Source organism: Salvelinus alpinus, chromosome 27 (genome assembly GCF_045679555.1).
Source record: "Salvelinus alpinus chromosome 27, SLU_Salpinus.1, whole genome shotgun sequence".
In the NCBI taxonomy this organism is placed as follows: domain Eukaryota; kingdom Metazoa; phylum Chordata; class Actinopteri; order Salmoniformes; family Salmonidae; genus Salvelinus; species Salvelinus alpinus.
In genome coordinates, this window is record NC_092112.1 from 37,846,739 (window position 1) to 37,863,004 (window position 16,266).

General features: G+C 41.1%; 1 protein-coding gene across 1 annotated transcript in view; it reads right to left on the minus strand.

The window, feature by feature from the left end:
• LOC139556502 (sodium/potassium/calcium exchanger 4-like) overlaps window positions 1-16,266 on the minus strand; it is an 88,041-nt gene that overhangs the window by 56,598 nt on the left and 15,177 nt on the right. The gene's annotated exons all lie outside the window — the stretch shown is intronic.

Genomic DNA, 16,266 nt, shown 5'->3' on the forward strand with positions numbered 1-16,266 from the left:
ACAGTCGTAACCTCCTTGCATCTGCAAAAACCCAATACTTATTATGATTCAATACTAAACAAATTGGTTTAATTATTTATTTACTAGCTAATTAAATAGGAACACAGGATAAACATACACACTCTCTGCACCGGTTATTAACTGACGACTTAATACGCCGAAAACAGGTCCGTAGCGGAATGACGACATGGCTGCTTGTTAAAGACGAGATGGGGAGGGGACAGAGACACTTAACATTGGTACATTCTTAAACTACTCACCTACAGTAACCATTACATTGCACACAAATCGCCACCTGCTTTGAGTAAGAAATCATGAATGTATTTACGTGAAATGCCTGGGATCTCTTTTTTTTTTTTTTTAGGTCACCGTCTGTTCAATGAGTCCAGTCTTTGGAAATAGGTTGAGGTTATTCCTTTGTGCAATGAAGAAGAGCGGCCATCTGGAATCAGTGTAACGTTATGTGTACTGTTTGAGAGTTGCGCAAGACTAGAAAAGTATCGTTAGTTTGTTGTCCTCCTGTATTGAAAACAGATATAGACCCGTCTTCAATTTGATCGATTATTAACGTTTACAAATACCTTAGGTTGTATTACAAAAGTAGTTTGAAATGTTTTGGCAAAGTTTAGAGGTAATTTTTTAGATATTTTGTAGTGACTTTTCTGGATCAAACGCGCCAAATAAATGGACATTTTGGACATATATGGACGGAATTAATCGAACAAAAGGACCATTTGTGATGTTTATGGGACATATTGGAGTGCCAACAAAAGAAATTCGTCAAAGGCATGATTTATATTTTATTTCTGCGTTTTGTGTTGCGCCTGCAGGGTTGAAATATGCTACACTGTTTACTGATGTGCTATCATCAGATAATAGCATCTTATGCTGTCGCCGAAAAGCCTTTTTGAAATATGACATGTTGGCTGGATTCACAACGAGTGTAGCTTTAATTTGGTATCTTGTGTGATTTAATGAAAATTTGATTTTATATCATTTTTATTTTATTTTTTTGGCGCTCTACATTTTCCCTGGCTATTGGCCAAGCGTCCCACATATCCCAGAGAGGTTAAGACAGCTAAACAGCCGTACCAGTGATTGTCCGGGAGGTGAGATTCTCCACCTCGTGTTGAGATTCAAAATTCAAACCATTTTAAACATGCAGCTGCAGCTTCAAAATTCAAACCATTTTAAACATGCAGCTGCAGCTGCAGCTTCATGCTTTTCTGGTCTAATGTGTTTTTTTAAACACGTAATTTATATATTTTGCTCGAAAGGGGCGGTTCCAGCAGGCTGACATGCTCTCTGACCTCACTTTGGAGCGGTGACTACTCACGGAGCAAAGTTATGAAAACCAATTCTCTCTTATAACTTCTCACATCACATCCCTCACTTAACTTCTCTGGGAAAGGGGGGCAGTATTGAGTAGCTTGGATGAATAAGGTGCCCAGAGTAAACTGCTTGTTACCCAGGCCCAGAAGCTATGATATGCATATAAGTAGTAGATTTGGATAGAAAACACTGAAGTTTTTAAAACTATTAAAATAATGTCTGTGAGTAGAACAGAACTCATATGGCAGGCGAAAACCCACTTCCCAAGGCTTCCAGCAGATGTCAACAGTCTTTAGAAAGTTGTATAAGGCTTCTATTGTGGAAGGGGGTCGAATAAGAGCTGTTTCAACAAGTGGACTAGGCTGAGGCCAATGAGTTAACTGTGCAGTCACGCGGGTGCGCCGTTCCATCTTTTTCCTCTAATGAATACGCTATTGTCCGGTTGGAATATTATTGAAAATATATTATAAAAAGAGACTAAGGAAAAGACACTTGTAAACATCATTTGACATGTTTCTACAAACTGTACTGGAACTCTGTCTGGATTTTGCGCTCACGCATTGTGCCTTTGGAATAGTGAACTAAACGCGCGAACAAAACTGAGGTATTTGGACATAAATATGGACGTAACCGAACAAAAACATTTCTTGTGGGAGTCCTGGGAGTGCATTCCGACGAAGATCAACAAAGGTAAGTGAAGATTCTTTTTATTTTACCCCCTTTTCTCCCCAATTTTCGTGGTATCCAATCGCTAGTAATTACTATCTTGTCTCATCGCTACAACTCCCGTACGGGCTCGGGAGAGACGAAGGTCGAAAGTCATGCGTCCTCCGAAGCACAACCCAACCAAGCCGCACTGCTTCTTAACACAGCGCGCCTCCAACCCGGAAGCCAGCCGCACCAATGTGTCGAAGGAAACACCGTGCACCCGCCCCCCTTGGTTAGCGCGCACTGCGCCCGGCCCGCCACAGGAGTCGCTGGAGCGCAATGAGACAAGAATATCCCTACCGGCCAAACCCTCCCTAACCCGGACCCTCCCTAACCCAATTGTGCGTCGCCCCACGGACCCCCCGGTCGCGGCCGGCTGCGACAGAGCCTGGGCGCGAACCCAGAGACTCTGGTGGCACAGCTAGCGCTGCAATGCAGTGCCCTAGACCACTGCGCCACCCGGGAGGCCCTGGTAAGTGAAGATTTATAATGCTATTTCTGACTTTTGTTGACTCCACAATTTGGCGGGTAACTGTATGGCTTGCTTTTGTGGCTGAACGCTGTACTCAGATTTTTGAATATTGTGCTTTTGCCGTAAAGCTTTTTTGAAATCTGACAGCGGTTGCATTAAGAACAAGTTTATCTTTAATTCTATGTAAAACATGTATCTTTCATCAAAGTTTATGATGAGTATTTCTGTTATTTGATGTGGCTCTCTGCAATTTCTCCAAATGTTTTGGAGGCATTTCTGAACATGGCGCCAATGTAAACTGAGGTTTTTGGATATAAATATGAACTTGATCGAACAAAACATACATGTATTGTGTAACATGTTGTCCCGGGAGTGTCATCTGATGAAGAATATCAAAGGTTAGTGATTCATTTGATCTCTATTTCTGCTTTTTGTGACTCCTCTCTTTGTTTGGAAATTCGCTGTATGCTTTCTGTGACTAGTTGCTGACCTAACATAATATGTTCTGCTGTCGCCTAAAAGCTTTTTTGAAATCGGACACTGTGGTTGGATTAACGCGAATTTTATCTTTAAAATGGTGTCTAATACTTGTATGTTTGAGAAATATGAATTATGAGATTTCTGTTGATTGAATTTGGCGCCCTGCAATTTTATTGGCTGTTGGTGAGGGGTTCCGCTAGCGGAACGGGGTTTGTTTTGCTTCAATAACAAATCTCACCAGATTGGGTCTGCTGGATGGTCGCGATTTCTCCCGAAGGATTATCCCTCTGACTCCCCTGACCCTGTAACTCTGTGGTGAGATCGCCAAGATGATAGGGCAGTATAAGCCAATTTGAGGGGGGAAAATTGTGTCGTTATTCTCTTTGACATGTGTCTTATATCATTTTAAAGGTAATCTTGTTGTTAATCCCACCAAAGTGTCCGATTTCAAATAGGCTTTTCAGCGAAAGCACTACAAACGATTGTTAGGTCACCACAAAACCACAATAATCACAGCCATTTTTTCCAGCTAAAGATAGCTTCACAAAAACCAGAAGATATAAAATGAATCACTAACCTTCGATTATTTTTCATCAGATGACACTCATAGGACTTCATGTTACACAATACATGCATGTTTTGTTTGATTAAATTCATATTTATATCAAAAAATCTGAGTTTACATTGAGGCGACAAGATTCACTAAATGCAAAAACATCAAGTGACTTTGCATAGCCCATCGTTTCAACAGAAATACTCATCATAAATATAGATGGTAATACACATTGAATTATAGATATACCTCTCCTTAATGCAACCGCTATGTCAGATTTCAAAAAAACTTTACGGAAAAAGAAATGCACGCTATAATCTGAGACGGCGCTCAAAAATAGCATACCACAGCTGCAAAGATGGCGTCACCATAAACACAAAAATACATGATAAATATTCCATTACCTTTGATGATCTACATCAGAAAGCACACCAGGAATCCCAGGTCCACAATAAATGTTTGTTTTGTTCGAAAAAATCTGTTATTTATGTCCAAATACCTTCTTTTGTTAGCGCATCTGGTTTACATATCCAAATGCTAATTCTGGTCAGCGTTATATCGGACAAAAACTTCAAAATGTGATATTACCGGTCGAAGAAACATTTCAAACTAAGTACTGAATCAATCATTAGGATGTTTTTAACATATAGCTTCAATAAAGTTCCAAACGGAGTATTCGTTCTTGTCTGTGTGAGCAATGGAACGTCAGTGGCTTACATGAAGAAAAAGCATGATCAGGAAATGGCTGCTTGATGGACACCTGACTGATTCTGCTCTCATTCTCTCCCACAACATCATAGAAGTCTCATTGAAATGTCTATTGATGGTTGACATCTAGTGGAACCCCTAGGCAGTGCAACATCATTAATAGCTCAAGTGGATTTCTTTAGGGACTCTGGTGAATATACACAGGCTCAGATTTCTGACTTCCTGTTTTGATTTCAACTCAGGATTTTCCCTGCCAATATGAGTTCTGTTAATCTCACAGACATAATTCAAACAGTTTTAGAAACTTTAGAGTGTTTTCTATCCAATACTAATATGCAAATATTAGGAACTATGACTGAGGAGCAGGCCGTTTGATATGGGCACCTTTCATCCAAGCTACTCAATACTGCCCCTTCAGCCATAAGAAGTTAAGTAGGTCTGCACACTGCAAAATGTATAGTACTTTAGATTAGAAATGCATTGAGATACTGATCTTTCATTAACATGCCACTCGTGAAAAAAGCTCCAGCTGAAATGTCTTTGCCAGAATCCATTAATGAAATTGTGTAATGAAGCATATGTTTAACTGTATGAAGCAAAGGTCTTAAGCCATGGTTTTACAAGGGTTGTACAACCCAGAATGAAGGGTTTGAAAGGATGAAGTGTCTGGTTTTGTGTTGATTTCCCTTACTTTAATAGGAGTATAGAACAATTTGATAGAAGCTATAATCTAATGCTTACCTTTATATGAAATGATCGTCACGGATCCCACCCGGTACTATTGTTCATTCTGTTCACCACTTCCAGAAGGTCTACGTCACCGGCTTTCTAGGCTTCACTGAACGGGATTCATTATCGTCAACCCCGGACTGTCTTATCCGATTACACACCTGGTTCCCATTTCCCCTGATTAGTATGTTATATATGTGCCCTCTGTTCCCTCCGTCTTTGTCGGTTATTGTTCCCGTGTCCTTTGGTCGTGTGAGTACCTATGCGTTGGTGCAGCTGTTATGCTACGTCCATTATATATTGTATATCACGGGTATCGTCCATGTCGTTCAATGAGGTTTACCCTCACTCGTTTGGGTACAACCCAGTGTTTTTGTATATGTGTTTGTTTTGTGTGTATTAAAAACCCCTATTGTGTATTCCTGCGCCTGTCTCCAAATCCTTTATACCAGCGTGACAATGATAATTATCACAGATTGAGTGATAAGAGGAAATGTGATGGAACATTTTATGTTTGTGCTTTTCTATTAACCAATTTATGTGTTCATGCAAGTAACTAATTCAACGAAACCTCACTATCAATATCTGCAATTTGGTATTACGCCCAGACCCTTGTTTTGATAATGAAAGATCTCAGTTTCAAGGTCTCAGCTTAGAGAGAAGAAGCTTCGTGAGGTATTGGTCTGTCAAATGCATGACCCAGTATTGGTCGGTCACATGAATGACGCAAATGTTAATTAATTCATTATGAATGATGAATAAGCTAAATCATGCAAATATAACTTGTCTGTATATAAGAGATCTAACAGGACTGCCCCGATAGAGCTCCTGATCGACATGTGTACTTGGTGCATTGAGTTGGTTGGAAACACTCCAGTGCGCTGATAATAAGCAATGATTAATTTAAGATTAACTTTTGATTTCACCTTCATTTAACCAGGTAAGCTAGTTGAGAACAAGTTCTCATTTACAACTGCGACCTGGCCAAGACAAAGCAAAGCAGTGCGACACAAACACCAGAGTTACACATGGAATAAACAAGCGTACAGTCAATAACACAATATAAAAAAATAAAGTCTATATCCAGTGTGTGCAAATGGACACTTCAAGTGCCCCTCTGTAGAATTTCCACAACAGTGACATTGCTTAAAGACTTCTGCCAGTGGTGCTCCCAACACCAGTCTACAAGATAGGCTGGAAGACATTGGCATAGGGCAATTGATGGGATAATTAGAGTATGGCATTTTGTAAACCTTGAATGAAAGGAACAGCATTCCAAAATCTGTTGTGCATTTTCCCACTGGAGATGTTTCTAGCAAACTGACTTTTGCGGTGAAAAGGCTGTGCTTGATGACATAGTGTACATAAAAAATTATTTTACCGTTAAATTCCCATGTACCGAGAAAAAAAATAAAAAAAGTTAAATGGGTTTCCATCATATTTTCAACTCTACTGATGGTTTTGTCACAAACTGTTGCGTCATGTAGCAAATGTGCCCACTCTGGTCTTGACACATGAGCTCTAGTCAACAGCTCATACATACAGTTGTGGTAGGCAATCTACATTATGAGATTATTACGGATAAGAGCGATATTTACATTGTCAAACAGCCGCCAAGCATCGATCATCATGTCACCAGAATTAGACCCTCAATATTTATTGTAAAGGAGCATCAAGCTCACCACCTTGCGCTTTCACCACCCTGTGAAGTTCATCATAACTCATTTCATCTGTAGCTAATAAACTGCTGAGTTTCCACTGCCATTTCTCGCATAATTAATTTTAACTACACAAAAAGATCCCACCATGTCGAACGAACAAATTGTCTGTAGGCATTTATAAAATTGCACCAGCATTTCATGTTTCCATCAGCTCTGACTTTTTTCATGCATCAGGTAATTCATCTGCATGAAATGGTTGGATGGAAACATGGTTAATGTTGTGTAAATGAACCTATGAGCTCCAGCCCAAAATGAATGGAAGATGTAGGCATAAAACAGGGATTGGGTGTTGATTGATGTAAATGGCTATAAAATATACAAAATACAATGTGTGATGGCATAGTCAGTGTGCCTCCATGATTTGCACAAGTCCTCATATTCTAAAATCAAATGATTTCACCATCATGGTTGATTAACAGCACCAGGCGGAGGTGTCCAGATCCTACCCATTTGTGTTGACTCTTGGGGACTGCTCACAGGTGTTTACGGTCATTAGTGGATGGGCATTGGAGCAAGGTACACTGCTTGTGGCACTGGATGTGTGCTTCAAGTCCTATTATGTACTTGATAACAACTTTCCCACTGTGCCCCAGCATGGGAACTCCTACAGACCACAGTGTATCGGCTACCAGCAATAGAATAGCTCATATGCGCGCAACCGTCGTACTGTCTTTTTGCCACTGAACAATAGTGGATACTTTTCTGCTCGTGTATGTAGGTGTGAGAAGTGACAGGAGGAAGCACAGCCCTCCGGCTGATGTGTTCCTGTAAATGAATAGATCAATGGCTGGATGAGCCAGAAGTGTCTCGTTTCAATGCTAATATGCTCTTAAGGCACTATTTATAGCTCTGTTAAATGTACTTTTATTTAGTTTCTTTATGCATTTGTGCCTGCTTTTTGCTTACGGTACGGTATTTGTCTCGTTTGCCTTTAGTTCAACTACTGAAGTGCGTTCTGGTACACTTTCATTCTATTACAATTTATTGTAAATACAAATGTTACATTGGGGATTGTGAAAAGTGCTTTATGAATGAAAAACAGTTAAGTAATGAGTCATTAGTCCATGTCCTTAGTAGTGACCTTCAAATGTTTATTTTTTCACTTGTTCTGTGTAACAATGGTTTTAACTCGACCCAAATGTAGACCATTATTGTATGGCAAAACAGCATGGTGTGTGTGTGTGTGTGTGCTGTCACCTAAGATAGTTGTAGTGTGTCAGTGAATGTGAATATCTATTGATTATCTCTGGCACTGTCTGATAGATCTGTGTCAATACCACTTAAAAACAGACAGTGTCACACACATGCATGCTTTGTTTTTCTGAGATTGCAATCGGAGTGTTGACATCAATTTCAACTGAGGCGTTAGTCTAATGTTTGGACTTTTCGGTTCATGAAATAATATAAATAAATTCTAAATAACAATCCTATCTTATGTAGTCGTATCTTGTGAATTAATACATATTTAGACAATAGGGCTTTGTTTCAATGTGCTATTTAAAAATATATTCTTGTACATTTTCTGACATGATATATGTTCTGAAATGCAGGTAATAGAAATTCATTATTTGAAATTCAACATTGTATCTTGAGTGTATGTGTAGGACAGGGAGGGGGTGGGATGGTAGAGAAGGCTAAAATATGCACGCAAAATTGAAATTAGAATGACCTCTGGGTCAATCCCCCTACCCAATGTGCTGGGTTTGTCACAACCCAAAACACTGGGTTGTTTTAACCCAGCAATATAGTCTAATTTACCCAGCAGTAGGGTCAAGTGCTCAACCCAAGGTGTTGGGTTTGAAGCACAACCCAAGCCCGCTGGGTTGAATTAACCCAATGCTGTGTTTGCCCAATATTGACCCAGTGATGGGTTGTCAAAATTACCCCACATTTTTTGCACTCTGTCAATGAGGTTAGTATTGTGGAGTAACTGCACTGCTGTTGATCCATCCTCAATGTTCTCCTATCACAGCCATTAAACTCTAACTGTTTTAAAGTCACCATTGGCCTTATGGTAAAAACCCTGAGCGGTATCCATCCTCACCGGCAACTGAGTTAGGAAAGACAACTATCTTTTGTAGTGACTGGGTGTATTGATACACCATCGAAAGTAATTAATAACTTCACCATGCTCAAAAGGATATTCAATATCTTTTGTTTTGTTTTTTTACCCATCTACCAATAGGTGCCCTTCTTTGTGAGGCATTGGAAAACCTCCCTGGTCTTTGTGGTTGAATCTGTGTTTGAAATGCACTGCTCCACTGAGAGACCTTACAGATAATTGTATGTGTGGGCTACAGAGATGAGTTAGTCATTTAAAAATCTTGTTAAACACCATTATTGCCCACAGAGTGAGTCCATGCAACTTATGTGACTTAAGAAAATTGTTAGTCCTAAACTTAGAGGCTTGCCATAACAATGGGGTTGAATACTTATTGACTCAAGACATTTCAGCTTTTAATTTTCTATGAATTTATAAACATGTTAAAAATATATATAATTCCACTTTGACATGATTGGTTATTGTGTGTAGATCAGTGAAACAAAATCAAAATGTAATCCATTTTAAATTCAGACTGTAACACAACATGGAGAAAGTAAAGGGTGTGAATCATTTCTGGAGGCACTGTAGGTAGGGGTAATGTGGCTAGGCAAAAGGATAGATAATAGACAGGCGCAGCAGCGTATGTGGTGAGTGTGAAAGTGTGTGTGTGTGTGTGTGTGTGTGTGTGTGTGTGTGTGTGTTTGGCGTCAGTATGCATGTGTGCGCATGTTACGTGTGTGTGGGCGTATGTAGTGTGTGCGTGTGTGTTGGGGTGTCAGTGTAAATAGGTGTGAGTGTGTGGGTAGAGTCCAGTGTGTTCGCATAGAGTCAGTGCAAAAAAAAGGCCCAATGCAGTTAGTCTGGGTAGCCATTTGATAAGCTATTTAGCAGTATTGCTTAGCGATCTTAAGGCTTGTGGGGTAGAAGTTGTTCAGGGTCATTTTGGTTCCAGACTTGTTGCATTTGTATGGCTTACCATGAAGTAGCAGAGGACAGTCTTGGGTGGCTGGAGTCTTTGAAAATGTTTTGGGACTTCCTCTGAGCTTTGACACCGTCTGGAAGTCCAGGATGGCAGGGAGCTCAGGCCCAGTGATGTAGTGGGCCGTACTCACCACTCTGTCGAGCATTGCAGTCGGTTGCCTTGCCGTACCAAGTGGTGATGCAGCCAGTCAAGATGCTCTCAATGGTGCAGCTGTAGAACTTTTTGAGGGACCTTGCCAAATCGCTTCAGCCTCCTGGTACACTCACTCATTCTCTCTACTGGGTTCTGTTCAATAGGGCACCCGACATTTTTAAATGTTTTGCAACAGAAAAGAGAAATGAGCGTTTGCAATAGAGCAATGTTTTGTTTATCACGCTAACATCGAGACCTTGACAAACTTAAGTGACGAACATGAAAACACTAGAGACTGATAGTTATAGCTATGTTCAACAAGTACTCAGTGTACCAAACATTAGCAACACCTTCCTAATATTTTCCTTTGCCTCGCTGGCTTGCCATCTTTCACGGTAATCAACCCTCAGTTGACATCTGCGATGTTGTAGACGATAACCATCTGATCACGTGTTGGTTAACTTGCATGAGCTGCACGTGATCGTGTCCACTGCTAGGTAAACAACGAGATTTCTGATGACGAACTGCGTGCGCAACTTTTCCTGATGGGGCCGGGAAATGTTTCCGTGTAGCCACCTTCACGGAATCGCTTCAGTCCACTTTCTCCCGTTTGGTGGCAAATGAACAAGGCCCTGTATTATTTTTCCTGTTGGCTTGCGAGCTAGAAGCAGAAGCAAGGTCAGGTTCCATTACGCGGTAGCAGCATAATCCTCTGCTTGTGTAATTCCCCTTTTAAAATGCCTTCTGGTGTTTCCCCAAAATGGACAAACCTGCATGACTCGCCACCAAGGGAGGGTGGGCTGGAGAGCAGGCTACGGCTTCTCACCGCCACACGTCCCTGGCTCTGGCACTCACCCCTTAAATCAATTATCCCAACACTACAGCCTCTACTGTACCTTATTTTCTCCAGCCCCGTCTCTCTCGCAGACACACACATATGTATATATACACACACAAATACCTACATATATACAGCGCCTTCGCAAAGTATTCAGACACCTTGACTTTTTCCACATTTTGTTACGTTACAGCCTTATTCTGAAATTGATTTAATCAAATAAAACATCTCAGCAATACACACAATCTCCATCCCCATAATTGATAAAGCAAACAGGTTTGTAGAAATGTTTGCAAATGTATTAATTAATAAACCGAAATACGTTATTTACGTAACTATTCACACCCTTTGCTATGAGACTCGAAATTGAGCTCAAGTGCATCCTATTTCCATTGGTCACCCTTGAGATGTTTCTACAACTTGGAGTCCACCTGCGGTAAATTCAATCGATTAGACATGATTTGGAAAGGCACACACCTGTCTAGAGAAGGTTCAACAGTTGACAGTGTATGTCAGAGTAAAAACCAAGCCATGAGGTCGAAGGAATTGTCCGTAGAGCTCAGAGACAGGATTGTGTCGAGGAACAGATCTGGGAGAGGGTACCAAAAAATGTTTGCAGCAGTGAAGCTCCCCAAGAACACAGTGGCCTCCATCATTCTTAAAAGGAAGAAGTTTGGAACCAACAAGACTCTTCCTATAGCTGGCCTCCTGGCCAAACTGAACAATCATGGGGGAAGGGCCTTGGTCTGGGAGGTGACCAAGAACCTGATGGTGACTGACAGAGCTCTAGAGATTCTCTGTGGAGATCGAAGAACTTACCAGATGGACAAACATCTCTGCAGCACTCCACCAATCAGGCCTTTATGGTAGAGTGGCCAGACAGAAGCCACTCCTCAGTAAAAGGCACATGAAAGCCTGTTTGGGCAGTTAAAGACTCTCAGACCATGAGAAACAAGATGCTCTGGTCTGATGAAACCAAGATTGAACTCTTTGGCCTGTTAAGGAGTCTTATGGCTTGGGGGTAGAAGCTGTTAAGAAGCCTCTTGGACCTAGACTTGGCACTCTGGTACTGCTTACTGTGCGGTAGCAGAGAGAACAGTCTATGACTAGGGTAGCTGGAGTCTTTGACAATTTTTAGGGCCTCCCTCTGACACCGCCTGGTATAGAGGTCCTGGATGGCAGGAAGCTTGGCCCCAGTGATGTACTGGACCGCTCGCACAACCCTCTGTAGTGCCTTGCTGTCGGAGGCCGAGCAGTTGCCATACCAGGCAGAGATGCAACCAATCAGGATGCTCTCGATGGTGCAACTGTAGAACCTTTTGAGGATCTGAGGACCCATGCCAAATCTTTTCAGTCTCCAGAGGGGGAATAGGCTTTGTCGTGACCTCTTCACGACTGTCTTGGTGTGTTTGGACCATGATAGTTTGTTGGTGATGTGGACAACAAGGAACTTGAAGCTCTCCACTTGCAAATAACAAGTGTGCCTTGTTAAAAGCTAATTTGTGGAATTTCAAATCAAATGAATTTTTCCCTTAGTGCGTTTGAGCCAATCAGTTGTGTTGTGACAAGGTAGGGTTGGTATACAGAAGATAGCCCTATTTGAAAAAAGCCCAAAGCCCCTATTATGGCAATAACAGCTCAAATAAGCTTAGAGAAATTACAGTCCATCAGTACTTTAAGACATGAAGGTCAGTCAATACGGAATATTTCAAGAACTTTTAAAGTTTCGTCAAGTGCAATCGCAAAAACCATCAAGCGCTATGATGAAACAGGCTCTCATGAGGACCGCCACAGGAAAGGAAGATCCAGAGTTACCTCTGCTGCAGAGGATAAGTTCATTAGAGTTACCAGTCTCAGAAATCAGCAATTAACTGCACCTCAGATTGCAGCACAAATAAATGCTTCATAGAGTTCAAGTAACAGACACATCTCAACATCAACTGTTCATAGGAGACTGCATGAATCAGGCCTTCATGGTCAAATTGCTGCAAAGAAACCACTACTAAAAGGTCACCAATAAGAAGAAGAGACTTGCTTGGGCCAAGAAACACGAGCAATGGACATTAGCCCGGTGGAAATCTGTCCTTCGTTCTGTGCATCAAAGCTGGGACCGAGGAGACTGAAAAACAGCTTCTATTTCAAGGCCATCACTGTCAAATGACCATCACTAGCACAGAGGCTGCAGCCTAAATACAGACTTGAAATCATTGGCCACTTTAATAAATGGCACACTAGACACTTTAATAATGTTTACATATCTTGCATTACTCATCTCATATGTACAGTTGAAGTCGGAAGTTTACATACACTTAGGTTGGAGTCATTAAAACTCGTTTTTCAACCACTCCACAAATTTCTTGTTAACAAACTATAGTTTGGCAAGTCGGCTAGGACATCTATTTTGTGGATGACACAAGTCATTTTCACAACAATTGTTAATAGACAGATTATTTCACTGTATCACAAGTCCAGTGGGTCAGAAGTTTACACACAGTAAGTTGACTGTGCCGTTAAACAGCTAGGAAAATTCCAGAAAATGTCATGGCTTTAGAAGCTTCTGATAAATGATGTCAATTAGCCTGAGTCAATTGGAAGTATACCTGTGGATGTATTTCAAGGCCTACCTTCAAACTCAGTGCCTCTTTGCTTGACATCATGGGAAAATCAAAAGGAATCAGCCAAGACCTCAGAAAGAAAGAAAAAGACCTCCACAAGTCTGGTTCATCCTTGGGTGCAATTTCCAAACACCTGAAGGTACCATGTTCATCTGTACAAACAATAATATGCTAGTATAAACACCATGGGACCACGCAGCCGTCATTCCGCTCAGGTAGGAGACGCGTTCTGTCTCCTAGAGATGAATGTAGTTTAGTGCGAAAACTGCAAATCAATCACAGAACAACAGCAAAGGACCTAGTGAAGATGCTGGAGGAAACAGGTACAAAAGTATCTATATCCACAGTAAAACAAGTTATTTTTCGACATAACCTGAAAGGCCACTCAGCAAGGAAGAAGCAACTGCTCCAAAACCGGCAAAAAAAAGCCAGACTACGATTTGCAACTGCAAATGGGGACAAAGATCGTACTTTTTGGAGAAATGTCCTCTGGTCTGATGAAACAAAAATAGAACTGTTTGGCCATAATGACCATAGTTATGTTTGGAGGAAAAAAGGGGATGCTTGCAAGCCGAAGAACACCATCCCAACCGTGAAGCACGGAGGTGGCAGCATCATGTTGTGGGGGTGCTTTGCTGCAGGAGGGACTGGTGCGCTTCACAAAATAGATGGCATCATGAGGAAGGAAACGTATGTGGATATATTGAAGCAACATCTCAAGACATCAGTCAGGAAGTTAAAGCTTGGTCACAAATGAACAATGACCCCAAGCATAGTTCCAAAGTTGTGACAAAATGGCTTAAGGACAACAAAGTCAAGGTATTGGATTTGCCATCACAAAGCCCTGACCTCAATCCTATAGAAAATTTGTGGGTAGAACTGAAAAAACATGTGCGAGTGTAACAGTATAGCTTCCGGCCCTCTCCTCGCCCCAACCTGGGCTCAAACCAGGGACCCTCTGCACATATCAACCACAGTCACCCACGAAGCATCGTTACCCATCGCGCCACAAAAGCCGCGGCTCTTGCAGAGCAAGGGGAACAACTAATTCTTGGTCTCAGAACGAGTGACGTCACCGATTGAAACACTATTAGCGCGCACCACCGCTAACTAGCTAGCCATTTCACATCGGCCACATGAGCAAAGTGGCCTACAAACATGACTCAACTCACCAACTTAATGTGGGAAGCTTGTGGAAGGCTACTCGAAACGTTTGACCCAAGTTAAACAATTTAAAGGCAATGCTACCAAATACTAATTTAATGTATATAAACTTCTGAACCACTGGGAATGTGATGAAAGAAATAAAAGCTGAAATAAAGAATTCTCTCTACTATTATTCTGACATTTCACATTCTTAAAATGATGTGGTGATCCTAACTGACCTAAGACAGGGAATTTTTACTAGGATTAAATGTCAGGAATTGTGAAAAACTGAGTTTAAATGTATTTGGCTAAGGTGTATGTAAACTTCCGACTTCAACTGTATATACTGTATTCTATATCTCAGTGTATGCCGCTCTGACATTGCTCGTCCATACATTTAAATATTCTTAATTCCATTCCTTTACTTAGATTTGTGTGTATTAGGTATTTGTTGTGACATTGTTAGATATTACTGCACTGTCGGAGCTAGAAGCACAAGCATTTCGCTACACCCGCATTAACATCTTCTAAACAAATAAAATGTAAATGCTAATAAAATGTCATTTGAGATTTTTGGTTCCAACCGCCGAGTCTTTGTGATACACAGAGTAGGGGAACAGATGATCTCCGCATGTGTGGTTCCCACAATGAAGCATGGATCAGGAGGTGTGATGGCGCTTTCCTGGTGACACTGTCAGTGATTTATTTAGAATTCACAGCATACTTAACCAGCATGGCTACCACAGCATTCTGCAGCAATAGTGGGACTATCATTTGTTTTTCAACAGGACAATGACCCAAAACACACCTCTAGGCTAGTTGACCAAGAAGGAGAGTGATCGAGTGCTGCATCAGATGACCTGGCCTCCACAATCAACCAACCTCAACCCAGTTGAGATGGTTTGGGATGAGTTGGACCGCAGAGTGAATGAAAAGATGCCAACAAGTGCTCAGTATATGTGGGAACTTCATGAGGTGAATACCTCATGACACTGGTTGAGAGAATGCCAAGATTGTGCAAAGCTGTCATCAAGGCAGAGGGTGGCAACTTTAAACAATCTAAAATAAAAAATAAATGTTGATTTGTTTAACACTATTTTGGTTACTACATGATTCTACATAGTTTTGAGGTCTTCACTATTATTCTACAATGTAGAAAATAGTAAAAATAAAGAAAAACCCCTTCAATATGAGTAGGTGTACTAAAACCTTTGATCGGTAGTGTATATATACACACACAAACACAAATGCAGACACAGCCATATCAAGGCTGCCAGCGCCATAACGTTTCAGTGTGACTCACCTTCTCCTCTCGCCCCATGCCAAAAACACGCAACATACACTCACCTCTCCCCCTCCACATCCCTCCCTCCCTTGTTCCAGATTAGTGTGATGCAGTATCTAAAACCACTGTAATCAAAAAAATCCCCCAGGGGATTATTAAATACTAGAAACTAAGCCATAATAAAAACCTTTGCTTTATTTTTTAGTTCTACTTTGCTTTTTAGCATTCAATCTTTTTTTAAATATACAAAAAAAAATGTCATTCCAGATACAAACAACTTGCAGAGACGCACAAACAATGACTTCATCTCATCTGCCTCGACCCGCATGTTCACACCCCCACCCCTAGTGCCTGCATTACTGTTTGCCACTTGGCCTTAAATTGTACCAATTTGTTTTTCTCGGTAGCCCATGCTATTTCGATAATAAATAATTAGATTGTGTTATTGATGCTTTTAGTGTACGTTTTTTCAAGATGAGTGATGAGAAGAGAAGCGTCCAACCCATTGGGTATCTCACTAC